The sequence below is a fragment of the Stigmatopora argus genome, chromosome 19, assembly GCF_051989625.1.
Source record: "Stigmatopora argus isolate UIUO_Sarg chromosome 19, RoL_Sarg_1.0, whole genome shotgun sequence".
NCBI classification, from domain to species: Eukaryota; Metazoa; Chordata; class Actinopteri; order Syngnathiformes; family Syngnathidae; genus Stigmatopora; species Stigmatopora argus.
This window is the reverse complement of record NC_135405.1, coordinates 3616361-3637070: the sequence shown is the minus strand read 5'-3', so window position 1 is coordinate 3637070 and position 20710 is coordinate 3616361. Positions and strand designations below refer to the sequence as shown.

Sequence of the window (20710 nt, the reverse complement as noted above, 5' to 3'; positions counted from 1 at the left end):
TAGTGGAAGGAAAGCTGGCCGCAATGCTAACCAAACATTTTCAAAATAGCAGTGGTGTGCCGTCAGGGCCTTCAAGGCCTTCTCTGCTGGCCTAAGAAATATCTGAATAACAGACTGATGTTAAATATATTTTGGCCATGAATACTTATTAAATAATTCCAAATTGTCTGTTAGCTTCCTTTCATTGCTTTCCCCCTGTAGTACTTCCTAGAACGGTGCACCCCCTAACAATGTCAATAAAAATGCATTTTCTTCCCTCTAAACTTATAGAATTATCAACAAAGTTGAGCTAGAGGTAAAACTATGTTACCTGTAATTAGTTACTGTATTGAGTTAATCTCTGATAGTTGTAAATACTATTCAGTCATTTGGATTTATTATAAATTTCACTATACCCCCAATAAATCCAACCTATTTAGATCACAACGCTGCTGCAATGACTTGACTGCCTAATTCAGTAGCTACAATGTGATTGGCAGCATAATACAGCTGCTCCAACGTGATTGGCAGCATAATACAGCTGCTGCAACGTGATTGGCTGCTCAAAGGACTGGTGACGCCCACTAGTTAGTAGTGCGTTAGCCTGTGTGTTGAAGTACTATTGCGGATATAGACTTTGCTCGCTCTGTAATGCATTCGTCAGTGCACTCTTATTTCTCTTCAGATCGTACAAATCTTTCGCCTTTTACTAAAGATTTCCGTGGGGAGGAATAATAAGAGTTTTATCCAATTTTTTGTTGCTCTGTGCAAGCGGGGCTTCCCTCAACTGTCAAAATAAAATTAATAAATTATTCTAAAAAGCAGCGTCTTCCTTCAAATTCATACTTCAGTGCTTAATTAAAGCGCATTAACGTCAGCGAGCATCTGATGTTTCTTAGCGAAACAATGATAACGTTACGTTTTTTGTGTCAATTGATTAATCAACTGACATGTTAACTTTAAAACCAATTTCGCTCCTGAATGTTTTAATTTATGTTACACTTCCTCTGTAAAATAAATAATTGCTATTTGGTTTTCAATTTTTCAAAACATTATTTTGTAAGAGATTAGAACAATGTGATTTGAAGATGTCTTATTTTGTGCTACGCGGTACCTCGACATACGAGCACCCCGACATACGAGCATTTTGAGATACGAGTAACATTTCGAGCAAATAATTATCTCTAGATACGAGAAAAATTTCAAGATGCGAGAAAGCCAGGTGGCCAAGACATGAGAGGCTGTTTATCATTGTAGCGCACTGTCTTTTTTTCCGCATCTCTTTCGTGTATAACAGATATCTACGAGCACTGGGCGGAGCGTTGCTTTTTTTTCCGTCACTCAGCGCGAATGGCGTAGCGATTTCTAGTACCAGGACTATATATTACTTCTCGTTGGCAAGTGGCCATGCGTTATCCTATTGTGAGGACATTTGTGTGCATCATTTTCAGAATATTTTGAAGGGAATACAAAAGCAAACAGCCCATCGATAGTGAAAGTCAGGGTGGAGGCGGGGCAAATAGAGTCAACCCGTGAAAAGAAAGGTATCAAAATTTAATACAAAATTAGAATTAAGTTTAGTGTAAGGTTAGATTAAATTTATTTTTGAGTGTGTCTGCATCTTAATCCAAGTTCATTTAAATTTGTTTATGTTATGTTAGGACAGCGTTGCCATGAAAAAAGCCCCTCCCCCTCCCGAAAAGAAAAGAAAATTATACGGATTTCGAAGGGGGGAGAGAGAGCTCCCGTATAATTGTAGTACTATTAAACACATTTTAGTACTATTAAACCACTAGTTATGTGTTACTTTGTTAATAGATGGCGAATTAGAAAAAATAAAAAAATTTTCCAATCCAATATCCTGTTGATGGTGGGGGGGTTTTCAGAGGGTTGGAATGAATTAATTTATTTTTAGTTCATTTCAATGGGAAATTTTCGTTCGAGTAACGAGAATATGGACATACAAGCTCAGTCCCGGAACAAATTAAGCTCGTATCTCAAAGTACCACTGTAGTTGTATTTTGATTTGTGCCTTCAGACCCTTTTTAAAGTCATTGTCTTGACAAACTAAGAACAAAATTATTAAATTATGAGCAGTTTCATGCAAATGTTTAATGACTGCATTCATGTTCTGCACAACACTAAATGTTAGTAGCACTGTGCATTCCCAACCAAAGAAACAACAGGAAGTTTGCAGGGAGGGATGTGGGGCTCCATTGTCAAGTTCTTGTGTATTTGGTTATTTTAACTGTGAGGTGATTGTTCAATTAAGGCCAGTTATAATTTATATTATTTGCATTAAATATCTTGGAATTCAATGATACTAGTTGAATTGTGAGTTGATCAATTTTGTGACATACTAGTGGAAAGTTGTCATTGTTCATCACAACACCAGGAAACAGGAGGTAATAGGGGCTTGCTCTGTCCACTCCACGCATCGACCTGATATTGCAGTACTTCCAGGAATGGTTCACCCCTAACAATGTCAAAATACATGCATTTCCTTCCCTCTAAACCTATAGAATTCTCCACAAAGTTGAGTTAGAGGTAAAATTATGTTACCCATACTTAGTTACTGTATTGAGTTAATCTCTGATAGTTGAAAATACTATTCGGTCATTTGGATTTATTATTAATTTCACTAGACCCCTAATAAATCCAAACTATTTACACCCACATGATGGATGTATATGCCCTGCTTCATATCACAACGCTGCTGCAATGCCCTGACTGCTTAATTCAGTAGCTGCAACGTGATTGGCAGCATAATACAGCTGCTGCAACGTGATTGGCTGCTCAAAGGACTGGAGTCGCCCACTAGTTAGTAGTGCGTTACCCTGTGTGTTGAAGTACTATTGCGGATATAGACCTAGCTCGTTCTGTTTTGCTTGCGTTAGTAGATTGTTATTTCTCTTCAAATCGTACAAATCTTTCGCCTTTTACTAAAGATTTCCGTGGAGAGGAATAATAAAAGTTTTATCCAATTTTTTGATGCTCTGCTCAAGCAGCCCTTCCCTCAACTGTCAAAATAAAATTACTATACTATTCTAAAAAGCAGCATCTTCCATCAGATTCCTACTTCACTGCTTATTTAAAGGGCATTTATGTCAGTAAGCATCTTATGTTTCTTAGGGAAAGTCTATTTCAACTAAGGGGGTCTGCCCGCCTACGGAATTTCGTTTGTTGTTTGTTCAATAACACCAGGACTCCGCTATCCTTCACAAAATTTAATTAGTCTATTTCAACTAAGGGGGGTCTGCCCGCCTACGGAATTTTGTTGTTTGAATTTTACCTGATAGTGCCTAGGATTGTCAGGGGTTTTATTTCTTTTTCTTTTTTACTTTTTATTTCGTTTTCTATTTTACTTCATTCTCATTCATTCCTTTTTTAAATAAAATTTACTCACGATTCTCTGCGTCCTTGGTATCCCTTCAACCTTTGGACCCCAGCCCGTAAGGAAGAAACAGTCCTGGAAAAGGATCTTTATGCTGTGTACACAGACTTTTCTGGATCTTGCTCACCCACTGGGATCGTCAGGTATCTTGGGATCCGGCTCGAAGGACCATGTAAATGTTAGGTTTAAACACCAGACATTTGTATCACCAATCTGAAAGAAGGAAATCACAGAGAATTGAGTCAACTTTATTTGCAGTGAGAGGGTCGGGGACTGCTCGGTCGCAATCCTCCGACACACTCTGAAGATGTCTCCTCTCGCCTTGTCTCTTATTGTGTCAAGTTACAGGAAGTTTCAAGCTGATCAAAGGAAAGAGGGAGTTTTCTCTCAGTTACAAAAGGTTCTTTGATGTATGACCATATGCTTTTTCAAGGTAACACTTTTACAGTCTCTTTCCCGATCTCCCGCAATCTTCACACAATGGTTCTAACAGGATCCAGACCCCTGGGGCAGTTCCCCTTTGTTGAATAAGGTGAAACTTCCCCCAGGGCTCAAGACACCCCTAATTCTATTAGCAAGCATTTCCACAGTCATACCAGAATCAGGATAACTTATTTACAATAATTCCAACAATTGTCAAGTAGGTTACTCCGAAAAAGGGGCGCATGCGCATTGACTCTGTATGAGAGCAGCAGTGCATGATGGGATTTTTTAAAATCATACTTTAAAGCTAAATTAAAGACCGGTCAGTTGATGTAATGACTCAACTATTACATGTACTAGTTCTCGGTAGAATTGCCTTATACAGGGTGTGTGTTTATGACTACGTGATTACGGTGTAGCAAACGAGTTTGTGACTAAAAATGGCGAGCATGCGAAACAAGAGGGTGCTGCATTTGTGTACAATTCATACTTACCTGGCAGGGGAGACACCATGATCATGACGGTGGTTCCCTCAGGGTGAGGCCCAGCCATTGCACTCCTGGTTGTGCTGACCCCTGCGAATTCCCCAAATGTGGGAATCTCGACTGCATAATTTCTGGTAGAGGGGGACTGCTAGCGCTCTCCCCTGGTCATCTGTTAAAAACCAAGAAGGTCATCGCTCATATTGGTTTCCTACACTTCAGTTGTGACCTCTCAAAGCCTTCACTGTTGGCCCAATCTTAATCACAGACTGATATTAATTATATGTTGTCCATGAATACTTATTAAGAAATTCCAAATTGTCTGTTAGCTTCCTTTCAATGCTTTCGCCCTGGTTGCACTGCTTCCAGATGTGTGTTTTCATATTGAAGCATTTAACCAATCACATTTCAGCCATTATTTGTTGCCAGGGTCAGAAATCTGCCCCAAGGCCTTCACAATCAGTTCTGCAGGGTCTGCTGCATTAAACAAGCGTTGCAAGGGACTGTTGCTTTAACCAATCAGAATTCGATTTGGTGACACCAAGGCCTTCTCGCAGGCGTAGGGATACGTCATTGCCTTCTCGCAGTCAATGTTTTGATCATCAGCCTGTGATGTTTCCAAAATGGTCACATATTGAGCTCTACAATAAGGCCAAAAGGATAGAGAGAAAACTTCAAACTGTAGTATTTTCTTCTTCAAATCGTTTTAATATTTTCATTCCCCCCCAAAACTTTGGCTTTCAATTATTGTGTATTTGGTTATTTTGCCTCTGAGGTGATTGTTCAATTAAGGCCAGTTATAATTTATATTATTTGAATTAAATATCTTGAAATTCAACGATACTAGTTGAATTGTGAGTTGATCAATTTTGTGACATACTAGTGGAAAGTTGTCATTGTTCATCACAACACCAGGAAACAGGAAGTAATACGTTAAGCAGGGGTTGTTGATTTGTTGTCATTTTTTGCCAAATGTTGCTCAAATAAATGGCTTTTCACTGCAAAAATTGTGTTTGCCAATCAGAGAACCTTGGGGTGCCGGTAAATAGGTTAAGGTTATTGCTACTTTCCTATGGACCATTGTGAGTCACATGACCTCAAGGACTCCACATTTTCAAAGCATTTGTTCAATTTAAATACAGAAAAGCAACATGTTTTTTCACCTGTTATCAAACAGTGTGTAGTTTTCAGTGTGTTGTATAAAGTGTGCTTTTGTTGTCATGTGATCTGTGTGACCATTACTATAGGTCGTAATGGCTGGAAAGAAGTCGTCCTTCCTGACAGTATTGGTTATCGCTTCTCGGCCTTTTGGCTAAGATCAAGTGTAGTATCTGTTCTTATCAGTTTAATATCTGATACGTCCCCTATCTGGGGACCTTATATTAAATTGATTTTTGGAACCGGGAGATGGAATAAGAGCTTGCTCTGTCCACTCCACGCATCGACCTGGTATTGCAGTACTTCCAGGAATGGTGCACCCCCTAACAATGTCAATATACATGCATTTCCTTCCCTCTAGTCTAAACCTATAGACTTCTCCACAAAGTTGAGTTAGAGGTAAAATTATGTTACCCATGCTTAATTACTGTATTGAGTTAATCTCTGATAGTTGAAAATACTACTCGGTCATTTGGATTTATTATAAATTTCACTAGACCTCCAATAAATCCAACCTATTTACACCCACATGATGTATGTATATGCCCTGCTTCATATCACAACGCTGCTGCAATGCCCTGACTGCTTAATTCAGTAGCTGCAACGTGATTGGCAGCATAATACAGCTGCTGCAACGTGATTGGCTGCTCAAAGGACTGGGGTCGCCCACTAGTTAGTAGTGCGTTAGCCTGTGTGTTGAAGTACTATTGCGGATATAGACCTAGCTCGTTCTGTTTTGCTTGCGTCAGCACACTCTTATTTCTCTTCAAATCGCACAAATCTTTCGCCTTTTACTAAAGATTTCCGTGGGGAGGAATAATAAGAGTTTTATCCAATTTTTTGATGCTCTGCTCAAACGGAGCTTCCCTCATCTGTCAAAATAAAATTACTATACTATTCTAAAAAGCAGCATCTTCCATCAGATTCCTACTTCACTGCTTATTTAAAGCACATCTATGTCAGTAAGCATCTTATGTTTCTTAGGGAAAGTCTATTTCAACTAAGGGGGTCTACCCGCCTACGGAATTTTGTTGTTTGAATTTTACCTGATAGTGCCTAGGATTGTCAGGGGTTTTATTTCTTTTTCTTTTTTACTTTTTATTTCGTTTTCTATTTTACTTCATTCTCATTCATTCCTTTTTTAAATAAAATTTACTCACGATTCTCTGCGTCCTTGGTATCCCTTCAACCTTTGGACCCCAGCCCATAAGGAAGAAACAGTCCTGGAAAAGGATCTTTATGCTGTGTACACAGACTTTTCTGGATCTTGCTCACCCACTGGGATCGTCAGGTATCTTGGGATCCGGCTCGAAGGACCATGTAAATGTTAGGTTTAAACACCAGACATTTGTATCACCAATCTGAAAGAAGGAAATCACAGAGAATTGAGTCAACTTTATTTGCAGTGAGAGGGTCGGGGACTGCTCGGTCGCAATCCTCCGACACACTCTGAAGATGTCTCCTCTCGCCTTGTCTCTTATTGTGTCAAGTTACAGGAAGTTTCAAGCTGATCAAAGGAAAGAGGGAGTTTTCTCTCAGTTACAAAAGGTTCTTTGATGTATGACCATATGCTTTTTCAAGGTAACACTTTTACAGTCTCTTTCCCGATCTCCCGCAATCTTCACACAATGGTTCAAACAGGATCCAGACCCCTGGGGCAGTTCCCCTTTGTTGAATAAGGTGAAACTTCCCCCAGGGCTCAAGACACCCCTAATTCTATTAGCAAGCATTTCCACAGTCATACCAGAATCAGGATAACTTATTTACAATAATTCCAACAATTGTCAAGTAGGTTACTCCGAAAAAGGGGCGCATGCACATTGACTCTGTATGAGAGCAGCAGTGCATGATGGGATTTTTTAAAATCATACTTTAAAGCTAAATTAAAGACCGGTCAGTTGATGTAATGACTCAACTATTACATGTACTAGTTCTCGGTAGAATTGCCTTATACAGGGTGTGTGTTTATGACTACGTGATTACGGTGTAGCAAACGAGTTTGTGACTAAAAATGGCGAGCATGCGAAACAAGAGGGTGCTGCATTTGTGTACAATTCATACTTACCTGGCAGGGGAGACACCATGATCATGAAGGTGGTTCACTCAGGGTGAGGCCCAGCCATTGCACTCCTGGTTGTGCTGACCCCTGCGAATTCCCCAAATGTGGGAATCTCGACTGCATAATTTCTGGTAGAGGGGGACTGCGTTCGCGCTCTCCCCTGGTCATCTGTTAAAAAACAAGAAGGTCATCGCTCATATTGGTTTCCTACACTTCAGTTGTGACCTCTCAAAGCCTTCACTGTTGGCCCAATCTTAATCACAGACTGATATTAATTATATGTTGTCCATGAATACTTATTAAGAAATTCCAAATTGTCTGTTAGCTTCCTTTCAATGCTTTCGCCCTGGTTGCACTGCTTCCAGATGTGTGTTTTCATATTGAAGCATTTAACCAATCACATTTCAGCCATTATTTGTTGCCAGGGTAAGAAATCTGCCCCAAGGCCTTCACAATCAGTTCTGCAGGGTCTGCTGCATTAAACAAGCGTTGCAAGGGACTGTTGCTTTAACCAATCAGAATTCGATTTGGTGACACCAAGGCCTTCTCGCAGGCGTAGGGATACGTCATTGCCTTCTCGCAGTCAATGTTTTGATCATCAGCCTGTGATGTTTCCAAAATGGTCACATATTGAGCTCTACAATAAGGCCAAAAGGATAGAGAGAAAACTTCAAACTGTAGTATTTTCTTCTTCAAATCGTTTTAATATTTTCATTCCCCCCCAAAACTTTGGCTTTCAATTATTGTGTATTTGGTTATTTTGCCTCTGAGGTGATTGTTCAATTAAGGCCAGTTATAATTTATATTATTTGAATTAAATATCTTGAAATTCAACGATACTAGTTGAATTGTGAGTTGATCAATTTTGTGACATACTAGTGGAAAGTTGTCATTGTTCATCACAACACCAGGAAACAGGAAGTAATACGTTAAGCAGGGGTTGTTGATTTGTTGTCATTTTTTGCCAAATGTTGCTCAAATAAATGGCTTTTCACTGCAAAAATTGTGTTTGCCAATCAGAGAACCTTGGGGTGCCGGTAAATAGGTTAAGGTTATTGCTACTTTCCTATGGACCATTGTGAGTCACATGACCTCAAGGACTCCACATTTTCAAAGCATTTGTTCAATTTAAATACAGAAAAGCAACATGTTTTTTCACCTGTTATCAAACAGAGTGTGTAGTTTTCAGTGTGTTGTATAAAGTGTGCTTTTGTTGTCATGTGATCTGTGTGACCATTACTATAGGTCGTAATGGCTGGAAAGAAGTCGTCCTTCCTGACAGTATTGGTTATCGCTTCTCGGCCTTTTGGCTAAGATCAAGTGTAGTATCTGTTCTTATCAGTTTAATATCTGATACGTCCCCTATCTGGGGACCTTATATTAAATTGATTTTTGGAACTGGGAGATGGAATAAGGGCTTGCTCTGTCCACTCCACGCATCGACCTGGTATTGCAGTACTTCCAGGAATGGTGCACCCCCTAACAATGTCAATATACATGCATTTCCTTCCCTCTAAACCAGGGGTGTCCAAACTATTCCACAAAGGGCCGCAGTGGGTGCGGGTTTTCATTCCAACCCATCAAGATGACACCTTTTCACCAATCGGGTGTCCTACAAGTGCAATCAGTGGATTGCAGTCAGGTGCTTCTTGTTCTCATTGGTCAAAATGTCTGTGCTGGATCGGTTGGAACAAAAACCTGCACCCACAGCGGCCCTCGAGGACCGGTTTGGCCATCCCTGCTCTAAACCTATAGACTTCTCCACAAAGTTGAGTTAGAGGTAAAATTATGTTACCCATGCTTAATTACTGTATTGAGTTAATCTCTGATAGTTGAAAATACTACTCGGTCATTTGGATTTATTATAAATTTCACTAGACCTCCAATAAATCCAACCTATTTACACCCACATGATGTATGTATATGCCCTGCTTCATATCACAACGCTGCTGCAATGCCCTGACTGCTTAATTCAGTAGCTGCAACGTGATTGGCAGCATAATACAGCTGCTGCAACGTGATTGGCTGCTCAAAGGACTGGGGTCGCCCACTAGTTAGTAGTGCGTTAGCCTGTGTGTTGAAGTACTATTGCGGATATAGACCTAGCTCGTTCTGTTTTGCTTGCGTCAGCACACTCTTATTTCTCTTCAAATCGCACAAATCTTTCGCCTTTTACTAAAGATTTCCGTGGGGAGGAATAATAAGAGTTTTATCCAATTTTTTGATGCTCTGCTCAAACGGAGCTTCCCTCATCTGTCAAAATAAAATTACTATACTATTCTAAAAAGCAGCATCTTCCATCAGATTCCTACTTCACTGCTTATTTAAAGCACATCTATGTCAGTAAGCATCTTATGTTTCTTAGGGAAAGTCTATTTCAACTAAGGGGGTCTACCCGCCTACGGAATTTTGTTGTTTGAATTTTACCTGATAGTGCCTAGGATTGTCAGGGGTTTTATTTCTTTTTCTTTTTTACTTTTTATTTCGTTTTCTATTTTACTTCATTCTCATTCATTCCTTTTTTAAATAAAATTTACTCACGATTCTCTGCGTCCTTGGTATCCCTTCAACCTTTGGACCCCAGCCCATAAGGAAGAAACAGTCCTGGAAAAGGATCTTTATGCTGTGTACACAGACTTTTCTGGATCTTGCTCACCCACTGGGATCGTCAGGTATCTTGGGATCCGGCTCGAAGGACCATGTAAATGTTAGGTTTAAACACCAGACATTTGTATCACCAATCTGAAAGAAGGAAATCACAGAGAATTGAGTCAACTTTATTTGCAGTGAGAGGGTCGGGGACTGCTCGGTCGCAATCCTCCGACACACTCTGAAGATGTCTCCTCTCGCCTTGTCTCTTATTGTGTCAAGTTACAGGAAGTTTCAAGCTGATCAAAGGAAAGAGGGAGTTTTCTCTCAGTTACAAAAGGTTCTTTGATGTATGACCATATGCTTTTTCAAGGTAACACTTTTACAGTCTCTTTCCCGATCTCCCGCAATCTTCACACAATGGTTCAAACAGGATCCAGACCCCTGGGGCAGTTCCCCTTTGTTGAATAAGGTGAAACTTCCCCCAGGGCTCAAGACACCCCTAATTCTATTAGCAAGCATTTCCACAGTCATACCAGAATCAGGATAACTTATTTACAATAATTCCAACAATTGTCAAGTAGGTTACTCCGAAAAAGGGGCGCATGCACATTGACTCTGTATGAGAGCAGCAGTGCATGATGGGATTTTTTAAAATCATACTTTAAAGCTAAATTAAAGACCGGTCAGTTGATGTAATGACTCAACTATTACATGTACTAGTTCTCGGTAGAATTGCCTTATACAGGGTGTGTGTTTATGACTACGTGATTACGGTGTAGCAAACGAGTTTGTGACTAAAAATGGCGAGCATGCGAAACAAGAGGGTGCTGCATTTGTGTACAATTCATACTTACCTGGCAGGGGAGACACCATGATCATGAAGGTGGTTCACTCAGGGTGAGGCCCAGCCATTGCACTCCTGGTTGTGCTGACCCCTGCGAATTCCCCAAATGTGGGAATCTCGACTGCATAATTTCTGGTAGAGGGGGACTGCGTTCGCGCTCTCCCCTGGTCATCTGTTAAAAAACAAGAAGGTCATCGCTCATATTGGTTTCCTACACTTCAGTTGTGACCTCTCAAAGCCTTCACTGTTGGCCCAATCTTAATCACAGACTGATATTAATTATATGTTGTCCATGAATACTTATTAAGAAATTCCAAATTGTCTGTTAGCTTCCTTTCAATGCTTTCGCCCTGGTTGCACTGCTTCCAGATGTGTGTTTTCATATTGAAGCATTTAACCAATCACATTTCAGCCATTATTTGTTGCCAGGGTCAGAAATCTGCCCCAAGGCCTTCACAATCAGTTCTGCAGGGTCTGCTGCATTAAACAAGCGTTGCAAGGGACTGTTGCTTTAACCAATCAGAATTCGATTTGGTGACACCAAGGCCTTCTCGCAGGCGTAGGGATACGTCATTGCCTTCTCGCAGTCAATGTTTTGATCATCAGCCTGTGATGTTTCCAAAATGGTCACATATTGAGCTCTACAATAAGGCCAAAAGGATAGAGAGAAAACTTCAAACTGTAGTATTTTCTTCTTCAAATCGTTTTAATATTTTCATTCCCCCCCAAAACTTTGGCTTTCAATTATTGTGTATTTGGTTATTTTGCCTCTGAGGTGATTGTTCAATTAAGGCCAGTTATAATTTATATTATTTGAATTAAATATCTTGAAATTCAACGATACTAGTTGAATTGTGAGTTGATCAATTTTGTGACATACTAGTGGAAAGTTGTCATTGTTCATCACAACACCAGGAAACAGGAAGTAATACGTTAAGCAGGGGTTGTTGATTTGTTGTCATTTTTTGCCAAATGTTGCTCAAATAAATGGCTTTTCACTGCAAAAATTGTGTTTGCCAATCAGAGAACCTTGGGGTGCCGGTAAATAGGTTAAGGTTATTGCTACTTTCCTATGGACCATTGTGAGTCACATGACCTCAAGGACTCCACATTTTCAAAGCATTTGTTCAATTTAAATACAGAAAAGCAACATGTTTTTTCACCTGTTATCAAACAGAGTGTGTAGTTTTCAGTGTGTTGTATAAAGTGTGCTTTTGTTGTCATGTGATCTGTGTGACCATTACTATAGGTCGTAATGGCTGGAAAGAAGTCGTCCTTCCTGACAGTATTGGTTATCGCTTCTCGGCCTTTTGGCTAAGATCAAGTGTAGTATCTGTTCTTATCAGTTTAATATCTGATACGTCCCCTATCTGGGGACCTTATATTAAATTGATTTTTGGAACTGGGAGATGGATTAGGGGCTTGCTCTGTCCACTCCACGCATCGACTTGGTATTGCAGTACTTCCAGGAATGGTGCACCCCCTAACAATGTCAATATACATGCATTTCCTTCCCTCTAAACCAGGGGTGTCCAAACTATTCCACAAAGGGCCGCAGTGGGTGCGGGTTTTCATTCCAACCCATCAAGATGACACCTTTTCACCAATCGGGTGTCCTACAAGTGCAATCAGTGGATTGCAGTCAGGTGCTTCTTGTTCTCATTGGTCAAAATGTCTGTGCTGGATCGGTTGGAACAAAAACCTGCACCCACAGCGGCCCTCGAGGACCGGTTTGGCCATCCCTGCTCTAAACCTATAGACTTCTCCACAAAGTTGAGTTAGAGGTAAAATTATGTTACCCATGCTTAATTACTGTATTGAGTTAATCTCTGATAGTTGAAAATACTACTCGGTCATTTGGATTTATTATAAATTTCACTAGACCTCCAATAAATCCAACCTATTTACACCCACATGATGTATGTATATGCCCTGCTTCATATCACAACGCTGCTGCAATGCCCTGACTGCTTAATTCAGTAGCTGCAACGTGATTGGCAGCATAATACAGCTGCTGCAACGTGATTGGCTGCTCAAAGGACTGGGGTCGCCCACTAGTTAGTAGTGCGTTAGCCTGTGTGTTGAAGTACTATTGCGGATATAGACCTAGCTCGTTCTGTTTTGCTTGCGTCAGCACACTCTTATTTCTCTTCAAATCGCACAAATCTTTCGCCTTTTACTAAAGATTTCCGTGGGGAGGAATAATAAGAGTTTTATCCAATTTTTTGATGCTCTGCTCAAACGGAGCTTCCCTCATCTGTCAAAATAAAATTACTATACTATTCTAAAAAGCAGCATCTTCCATCAGATTCCTACTTCACTGCTTATTTAAAGCACATCTATGTCAGTAAGCATCTTATGTTTCTTAGGGAAAGTCTATTTCAACTAAGGGGGTCTACCCGCCTACGGAATTTTGTTGTTTGAATTTTACCTGATAGTGCCTAGGATTGTCAGGGGTTTTATTTCTTTTTCTTTTTTACTTTTTATTTCGTTTTCTATTTTACTTCATTCTCATTCATTCCTTTTTAAAATAAAATTTACTCACGATTCTCTGCGTCCTTGGTATCCCTTCAACCTTTGGACCCCAGCCCATAAGGAAGAAACAGTCCTGGAAAAGGATCTTTATGCTGTGTACACAGACTTTTCTGGATCTTGCTCACCCACTGGGATCGTCAGGTATCTTGGGATCCGGCTCGAAGGACCATGTAAATGTTAGGTTTAAACACCAGACATTTGTATCACCAATCTGAAAGAAGGAAATCACAGAGAATTGAGTCAACTTTATTTGCAGTGAGAGGGTCGGGGACTGCTCGGTCGCAATCCTCCGACACACTCTGAAGATGTCTCCTCTCGCCTTGTCTCTTATTGTGTCAAGTTACAGGAAGTTTCAAGCTGATCAAAGGAAAGAGGGAGTTTTCTCTCAGTTACAAAAGGTTCTTTGATGTATGACCATATGCTTTTTCAAGGTAACACTTTTACAGTCTCTTTCCCGATCTCCCGCAATCTTCACACAATGGTTCAAACAGGATCCAGACCCCTGGGGCAGTTCCCCTTTGTTGAATAAGGTGAAACTTCCCCCAGGGCTCAAGACACCCCTAATTCTATTAGCAAGCATTTCCACAGTCATACCAGAATCAGGATAACTTATTTACAATAATTCCAACAATTGTCAAGTAGGTTACTCCGAAAAAGGGGCGCATGCGCATTGACTCTGTATGAGAGCAGCAGTGCATGATGGGGTTTTTTAAAATCATACTTTAAAGCTAAATTAAAGACCGGTCAGTTGATGTAATGACTCAACTATTACATGTACTAGTTCTCGGTAGAATTGCCTTATACAGGGTGTGTGTTTATGACTACGTGATTACGGTGTAGCAAACGAGTTTGTGACTAAAAATGGCGAGCATGCGAAACAAGAGGGTGCTGCATTTGTGTACAATTCATACTTACCTGGCAGGGGAGACACCATGATCATGAAGGTGGTTCCCTCAGGGTGAGGCCCAGCCATTGCACTCCTGGTTGTGCTGACCCCTGCGAATTCCCCAAATGTGGGAATCTCGACTGCATAATTTCTGGTAGAGGGGGACTGCGTTCGCGCTCTCCCCTGGTCATCTGTTAAAAAACAAGAAGGTCATCGCTCATATTGGTTTCCTACACTTCAGTTGTGACCTCTCAAAGCCTTCACTGTTGGCCCAATCTTAATCACAGACTGATATTAATTATATGTTGTCCGTGAATACTTATTAAGAAATTCCAAATTGTCTGTTAGCTTCCTTTCAATGCTTTCGCCCTGGTTGCACTGCTTCCAGATGTGTGTTTTCATATTGAAGCATTTAACCAATCACATTTCAGCCATTATTTGTTGCCAGGGTAAGAAATCTGCCCCAAGGCCTTCACAATCAGTTCTGCAGGGTCTGCTGCATTAAACAAGCGTTGCAAGGGACTGTTGCTTTAACCAATCAGAATTCGATTTGGTGACACCAAGGCCTTCTCGCAGGCGTAGGGATACGTCATTGCCTTCTCGCAGTCAATGTTTTGATCATCAGCCTGTGATGTTTCCAAAATGGTCACATATTGAGCTCTACAATAAGGCCAAAAGGATAGAGAGAAAACTTCAAACTGTAGTATTTTCTTCTTCAAATCGTTTTAATATTTTCATTCCCCCCCAAAACTTTGGCTTTCAATTATTGTGTATTTGGTTATTTTGCCTCTGAGGTGATTGTTCAATTAAGGCCAGTTATAATTTATATTATTTGAATTAAATATCTTGAAATTCAACGATACTAGTTGAATTGTGAGTTGATCAATTTTGTGACATACTAGTGGAAAGTTGTCATTGTTCATCACAACACCAGGAAACAGGAAGTAATACGTTAAGCAGGGGTTGTTGATTTGTTGTCATTTTTTGCCAAATGTTGCTCAAATAAATGGCTTTTCACTGCAAAAATTGTGTTTGCCAATCAGAGAACCTTGGGGTGCCGGTAAATAGGTTAAGGTTATTGCTACTTTCCTATGGACCATTGTGAGTCACATGACCTCAAGGACTCCACATTTTCAAAGCATTTGTTCAATTTAAATACAGAAAAGCAACATGTTTTTTCACCTGTTATCAAACAGAGTGTGTAGTTTTCAGTGTGTTGTATAAAGTGTGCTTTTGTTGTCATGTGATCTGTGTGACCATTACTATAGGTCGTAATGGCTGGAAAGAAGTCGTCCTTCCTGACAGTATTGGTTATCGCTTCTTGGCCTTTTGGCTAAGATCAAGTGTAGTATCTGTTCTTATCAGTTTAATATCTGATACGTCCCCTATCTGGGGACCTTATATTAAATTGATTTTTGGAACTGGGTTTGGAACTGGGAGATGGAATAAGGGCTTGCTCTGTCCACTCCACGCATCGACCTGGTATTGCAGTACTTCCAGGAATGGTGCACCCCCTAACAATGTCAATATACATGCATTTCCTTCCCTCTAAACCAGGGGTGTCCAAACTATTCCACAAAGGGCTGCAGTGGGTGCGGGTTTTCATTCCAACCCATCAAGATGACACCTTTTCACCAATCGGGTGTCCTACAAGTGCAATCAGTGGATTGCAGTCAGGTGCTTCTTGTTCTCATTGGTCAAAATGTCTGTGCTGGATCGGTTGGAACAAAAACCTGCACCCACAGCGGCCCTCGAGGACCGGTTTGGCCATCCCTGCTCTAAACCTATAGACTTCTCCACAAAGTTGAGTTAGAGGTAAAATTATGTTACCCATGCTTAATTACTGTATTGAGTTAATCTCTGATAGTTGAAAATACTACTCGGTCATTTGGATTTATTATAAATTTCACTAGACCTCCAATAAATCCAACCTATTTACACCCACATGATGTATGTATATGCCCTGCTTCATATCACAACGCTGCTGCAATGCCCTGACTGCTTAATTCAGTAGCTGCAACGTGATTGGCAGCATAATACAGCTGCTGCAACGTGATTGGCTGCTCAAAGGACTGGGGTCGCCCACTAGTTAGTAGTGCGTTAGCCTGTGTGTTGAAGTACTATTGCGGATATAGACCTAGCTCGTTCTGTTTTGCTTGCGTCAGCACACTCTTATTTCTCTTCAAATCGCACAAATCTTTCGCCTTTTACTAAAGATTTCCGTGGGGAGGAATAATAAGAGTTTTATCCAATTTTTTGATGCTCTGCTCAAACGGAGCTTCCCTCATCTGTCAAAATAAAATTACTATACTATTCTAAAAAGCAGCATCTTCCATCAGATTCCTACTTCACTGCTTATTTAAAGCACATCTATGTCAGTAAGCATCTTATGTTTCTTAGGGAAAGTCTATTTCAACTAAGGGGGTCTACCCGCCTACGGAATTTTGTTGTTTGAATTTTACCTGATAGTGCCTAGGATTGTCAGGGGTTTTATTTCTTTTTCTTTTTTACTTTTTATTTCGTTTTCTATTTTACTTCATTCTCATTCATTCCTTTTTTAAATAAAATTTACTCACGATTCTCTGCGTCCTTGGTATCCCTTCAACCTTTGGACCCCAGCCCATAAGGAAGAAACAGTCCTGGAAAAGGATCTTTATGCTGTGTACACAGACTTTTCTGGATCTTGCTCACCCACTGGGATCGTCAGGTATCTTGGGATCCGGCTCGAAGGACCATGTAAATGTTAGGTTTAAACACCAGACATTTGTATCACCAATCTGAAAGAAGGAAATCACAGAGAATTGAGTCAACTTTATTTGCAGTGAGAGGGTCGGGGACTGCTCGGTCGCAATCCTCCGACACACTCTGAAGATGTCTCCTCTCGCCTTGTCTCTTATTGTGTCAAGTTACAGGAAGTTTCAAGCTGATCAAAGGAAAGAGGGAGTTTTCTCTCAGTTACAAAAGGTTCTTTGATGTATGACCATATGCTTTTTCAAGGTAACACTTTTACAGTCTCTTTCCCGATCTCCCGCAATCTTCACACAATGGTTCAAACAGGATCCAGACCCCTGGGGCAGTTCCCCTTTGTTGAATAAGGTGAAACTTCCCCCAGGGCTCAAGACACCCCTAATTCTATTAGCAAGCATTTCCACAGTCATACCAGAATCAGGATAACTTATTTACAATAATTCCAACAATTGTCAAGTAGGTTACTCCGAAAAAGGGGCGCATGCGCATTGACTCTGTATGAGAGCAGCAGTGCATGATGGGATTTTTTAAAATCATACTTTAAAGCTAAATTAAAGACCGGTCAGTTGATGTAATGACTCAACTATTACATGTACTAGTTCTCGGTAGAATTGCCTTATACAGGGTGTGTGTTTATGACTACGTGATTACGGTGTAGCAAACGAGTTTGTGACTAAAAATGGCGAGCATGCGAAACAAGAGGGTGCTGCATTTGTGTACAATTCATACTTACCTGGCAGGGGAGACACCATGATCATGAAGGTGGTTCACTCAGGGTGAGGCCCAGCCATTGCACTCCTGGTTGTGCTGACCCCTGCGAATTCCCCAAATGTGGGAATCTCGACTGCATAATTTCTGGTAGAGGGGGACTGCGTTCGCGCTCTCCCCTGGTCATCTGTTAAAAAACAAGAAGGTCATCGCTCATATTGGTTTCCTACACTTCAGTTGTGACCTCTCAAAGCCTTCACTGTTGGCCCAATCTTAATCACAGACTGATATTAATTATATGTTGTCCATGAATACTTATTAAGAAATTCCAAATTGTCTGTTAGCTTCCTTTCAATGCTTTCGCCCTGGTTGCACTGCTTCCAGATGTGTGTTTTCATATTGAAGCATTTAACCAATCACATTTCAGCCATTATTTGTTGCCAGGGTCAGAAATCTGCCCCAAGGCCTTCACAATCAGTTCTGCAGGGTCTGCTGCATTAAACAAGCGTTGCAAGGGACTGTTGCTTTAACCAATCAGAATTCGATTTGGTGACACCAAGGCCTTCTCGCAGGCGTAGGGATACGTCATTGCCTTCTCGCAGTCAATGTTTTGATCATCAGCCTGTGATGTTTCCAAAATGGTCACATATTGAGCTCTACAATAAGGCCAAAAGGATAGAGAGAAAACTTAAAACTGTAGTATTTTCTTCTTCAAATCGTTTTAATATTTTCATTCCCCCCCAAAACTTTGGCTTTCAATTATTGTGTATTTGGTTATTTTGCCTCTGAGGTGATTGTTCAATTAAGGCCAGTTATAATTTATATTATTTGAATTAAATATCTTGAAATTCAACGATACTAGTTGAATTGTGAGTTGATCAATTTTGTGACATACTAGTGGAAAGTTGTCATTGTTCATCACAACACCAGGAAACAGGAAGTAATACGTTAAGCAGGGGTTGTTGATTTGTTGTCATTTTTTGCCAAATGTTGCTCAAATAAATGGCTTTTCACTGCAAAAATTGTGTTTGCCAATCAGAGAACCTTGGGGTGCCGGTAAATAGGTTAAGGTTATTGCTACTTTCCTATGGACCATTGTGAGTCACATGACCTCAAGGACTCCACATTTTCAAAGCATTTGTTCAATTTAAATACAGAAAAGCAACATGTTTTTTCACCTGTTATCAAACAGAGTGTGTAGTTTTCAGTGTGTTGTATAAAGTGTGCTTTTGTTGTCATGTGATCTGTGTGACCATTACTATAGGTCGTAATGGCTGGAAAGAAGTCGTCCTTCCTGACAGTATTGGTTATCGCTTCTCGGCCTTTTGGCTAAGATCAAGTGTAGTATCTGTTCTTATCAGTTTAATATCTGATACGTCCCCTATCTGGGGACCTTATATTAAATTGATTTTTGGAACTGGGAGATGGATTAGGGGCTTGCTCTGTCCACTCCACGCACCGACTTGGTATTGCAGTACTTCCAGGAATGGTGCACCCCCTAACAATGTCAATATACATGCATTTCCTTCCCTCTAAACCAGGGGTCTCCAAACTATTCCACAAAGGGCCGCAGTGGGTGCGGGTTTTCATTCCAACCCATCAAGATGACACCTTTTCACCAATCGGGTGTCCTACAAGTGCAATCAGTGGATTGCAGTCAGGTGCTTCTTGTTCTCATTGGTCAAAATGTCTGTGCTGGATCGGTTGGAACAAAAACCTGCACCCACAGCGGCCCTCGAGGACCGGTTTGGCCATCCCTGCTCTAAACCTATAGACTTCTCCACAAAGTTGAGTTAGAGGTAAAATTATGTTACCCATGCTTAATTACTGTATTGAGTTAATCTCTGATAGTTGAAAATACTACTCGGTCATTTGGATTTATTATAAATTTCACTAGACCTCCAATAAATCCAACCTATTTACACCCACATGATGTATGTATATGCCCTGCTTCATATCACAACGCTGCTGCAATGCCCTGACTGCTTAATTCAGTAGCTGCAACGTGATTGGCAGCATAATACAGCTGCTGCAACGTGATTGGCTGCTCAAAGGACTGGGGTCGCCCACTAGTTAGTAGTGCGTTAGCCTGTGTGTTGAAGTACTATTGCGGATATAGACCTAGCTCGTTCTGTTTTGCTTGCGTCAGCACACTCTTATTTCTCTTCAAATCGCACAAATCTTTCGCCTTTAACTAAAGATTTCCGTGGGGAGGAATAATAAGAGTTTTATCCAATTTTTTGATGCTCTGCTCAAACGGAGCTTCCCTCATCTGTCAAAATAAAATTACTATACTATTCTAAAAAGCAGCATCTTCCATCAGATTCCTACTTCACTGCTTATTTAAAGCACATCTATGTCAGTAAGCATCTTATGTTTCTTAGGGAAAGTCTATTTCAACTAAGGGGGTCTACCCGCCTACGGAATTTTGTTGTTTGAATTTTACCTGATAGTGCCTAGGATTGTCAGGGGTTTTATTTCTTTTTCTTTTTTACTTTTTATTTCGTTTTCTATTTTACTTCATTCTCATTCATTCCTTTTTTAAATAAAATTTACTCACGATTCTCTGCGTCCTTGGTATCCCTTCAACCTTTGGACCCCAGCCCATAAGGAAGAAACAGTCCTGGAAAAGGATCTTTATGCTGTGTACACAGACTTTTCTGGATCTTGCTCACCCACTGGGATCGTCAGGTATCTTGGGATCCGGCTCGAAGGACCATGTAAATGTTAGGTTTAAACACCAGACATTTGTATCACCAATCTGAAAGAAGGAAATCACAGAGAATTGAGTCAACTTTATTTGCAGTGAGAGGGTCGGGGACTGCTCGGTCGCAATCCTCCGACACACTCTGAAGATGTCTCCTCTCGCCTTGTCTCTTATTGTGTCAAGTTACAGGAAGTT

At 40.6% G+C, this 20710-nt stretch overlaps 16 non-coding genes and 1 pseudogene across 16 annotated transcripts; all 17 read left to right on the top strand.

Moving 5' to 3' along the window:
- The first annotated feature begins 644 nt into the window (after positions 1-644).
- On the top strand, positions 645-758 carry LOC144065146 (U5 spliceosomal RNA). Its single transcript, XR_013297043.1, has one exon. It is a non-coding gene; the product is annotated as a U5 spliceosomal RNA (small nuclear RNA).
- Positions 759-2877: 2119 nt separating this feature from the next.
- On the top strand, positions 2878-2991 carry LOC144065148 (U5 spliceosomal RNA). The gene has a single exon (XR_013297045.1). It is a non-coding gene; the product is annotated as a U5 spliceosomal RNA (small nuclear RNA).
- Positions 2992-4282: 1291 nt separating this feature from the next.
- LOC144065237 (U1 spliceosomal RNA) lies at positions 4283-4445 on the top strand. The gene has a single exon (XR_013297127.1). It is a non-coding gene; the product is annotated as a U1 spliceosomal RNA (small nuclear RNA).
- A 1125-nt stretch (positions 4446-5570) lies between these two features.
- Positions 5571-5761, top strand: LOC144065238 (U2 spliceosomal RNA). Its single transcript, XR_013297128.1, has one exon. It is a non-coding gene; the product is annotated as a U2 spliceosomal RNA (small nuclear RNA).
- Positions 5762-6186: 425 nt separating this feature from the next.
- LOC144065126 (U5 spliceosomal RNA) lies at positions 6187-6300 on the top strand. Its single transcript, XR_013297024.1, has one exon. It is a non-coding gene; the product is annotated as a U5 spliceosomal RNA (small nuclear RNA).
- A 1193-nt stretch (positions 6301-7493) lies between these two features.
- LOC144065213 (U1 spliceosomal RNA) lies at positions 7494-7658 on the top strand. Its single transcript, XR_013297105.1, has one exon. It is a non-coding gene; the product is annotated as a U1 spliceosomal RNA (small nuclear RNA).
- A 1127-nt stretch (positions 7659-8785) lies between these two features.
- LOC144065047 (U2 spliceosomal RNA) lies at positions 8786-8976 on the top strand. Its single transcript, XR_013296951.1, has one exon. It is a non-coding gene; the product is annotated as a U2 spliceosomal RNA (small nuclear RNA).
- Positions 8977-9626: 650 nt separating this feature from the next.
- On the top strand, positions 9627-9740 carry LOC144065125 (U5 spliceosomal RNA). The gene has a single exon (XR_013297023.1). It is a non-coding gene; the product is annotated as a U5 spliceosomal RNA (small nuclear RNA).
- Positions 9741-10933: 1193 nt separating this feature from the next.
- Positions 10934-11098, top strand: LOC144065212 (U1 spliceosomal RNA). Its single transcript, XR_013297104.1, has one exon. It is a non-coding gene; the product is annotated as a U1 spliceosomal RNA (small nuclear RNA).
- A 1127-nt stretch (positions 11099-12225) lies between these two features.
- LOC144065078 (U2 spliceosomal RNA) lies at positions 12226-12416 on the top strand. The gene has a single exon (XR_013296980.1). It is a non-coding gene; the product is annotated as a U2 spliceosomal RNA (small nuclear RNA).
- Positions 12417-13066: 650 nt separating this feature from the next.
- On the top strand, positions 13067-13180 carry LOC144065124 (U5 spliceosomal RNA). The gene has a single exon (XR_013297022.1). It is a non-coding gene; the product is annotated as a U5 spliceosomal RNA (small nuclear RNA).
- Positions 13181-14373: 1193 nt separating this feature from the next.
- On the top strand, positions 14374-14538 carry LOC144065065 (U1 spliceosomal RNA). Its single transcript, XR_013296967.1, has one exon. It is a non-coding gene; the product is annotated as a U1 spliceosomal RNA (small nuclear RNA).
- A 1127-nt stretch (positions 14539-15665) lies between these two features.
- LOC144065093 (U2 spliceosomal RNA) lies at positions 15666-15868 on the top strand (annotated as a pseudogene).
- A 650-nt stretch (positions 15869-16518) lies between these two features.
- On the top strand, positions 16519-16632 carry LOC144065123 (U5 spliceosomal RNA). The gene has a single exon (XR_013297021.1). It is a non-coding gene; the product is annotated as a U5 spliceosomal RNA (small nuclear RNA).
- A 1193-nt stretch (positions 16633-17825) lies between these two features.
- LOC144065211 (U1 spliceosomal RNA) lies at positions 17826-17990 on the top strand. The gene has a single exon (XR_013297103.1). It is a non-coding gene; the product is annotated as a U1 spliceosomal RNA (small nuclear RNA).
- A 1127-nt stretch (positions 17991-19117) lies between these two features.
- Positions 19118-19308, top strand: LOC144065080 (U2 spliceosomal RNA). The gene has a single exon (XR_013296982.1). It is a non-coding gene; the product is annotated as a U2 spliceosomal RNA (small nuclear RNA).
- A 650-nt stretch (positions 19309-19958) lies between these two features.
- Positions 19959-20072, top strand: LOC144065144 (U5 spliceosomal RNA). Its single transcript, XR_013297041.1, has one exon. It is a non-coding gene; the product is annotated as a U5 spliceosomal RNA (small nuclear RNA).
- Positions 20073-20710: the final 638 nt, after the last annotated feature.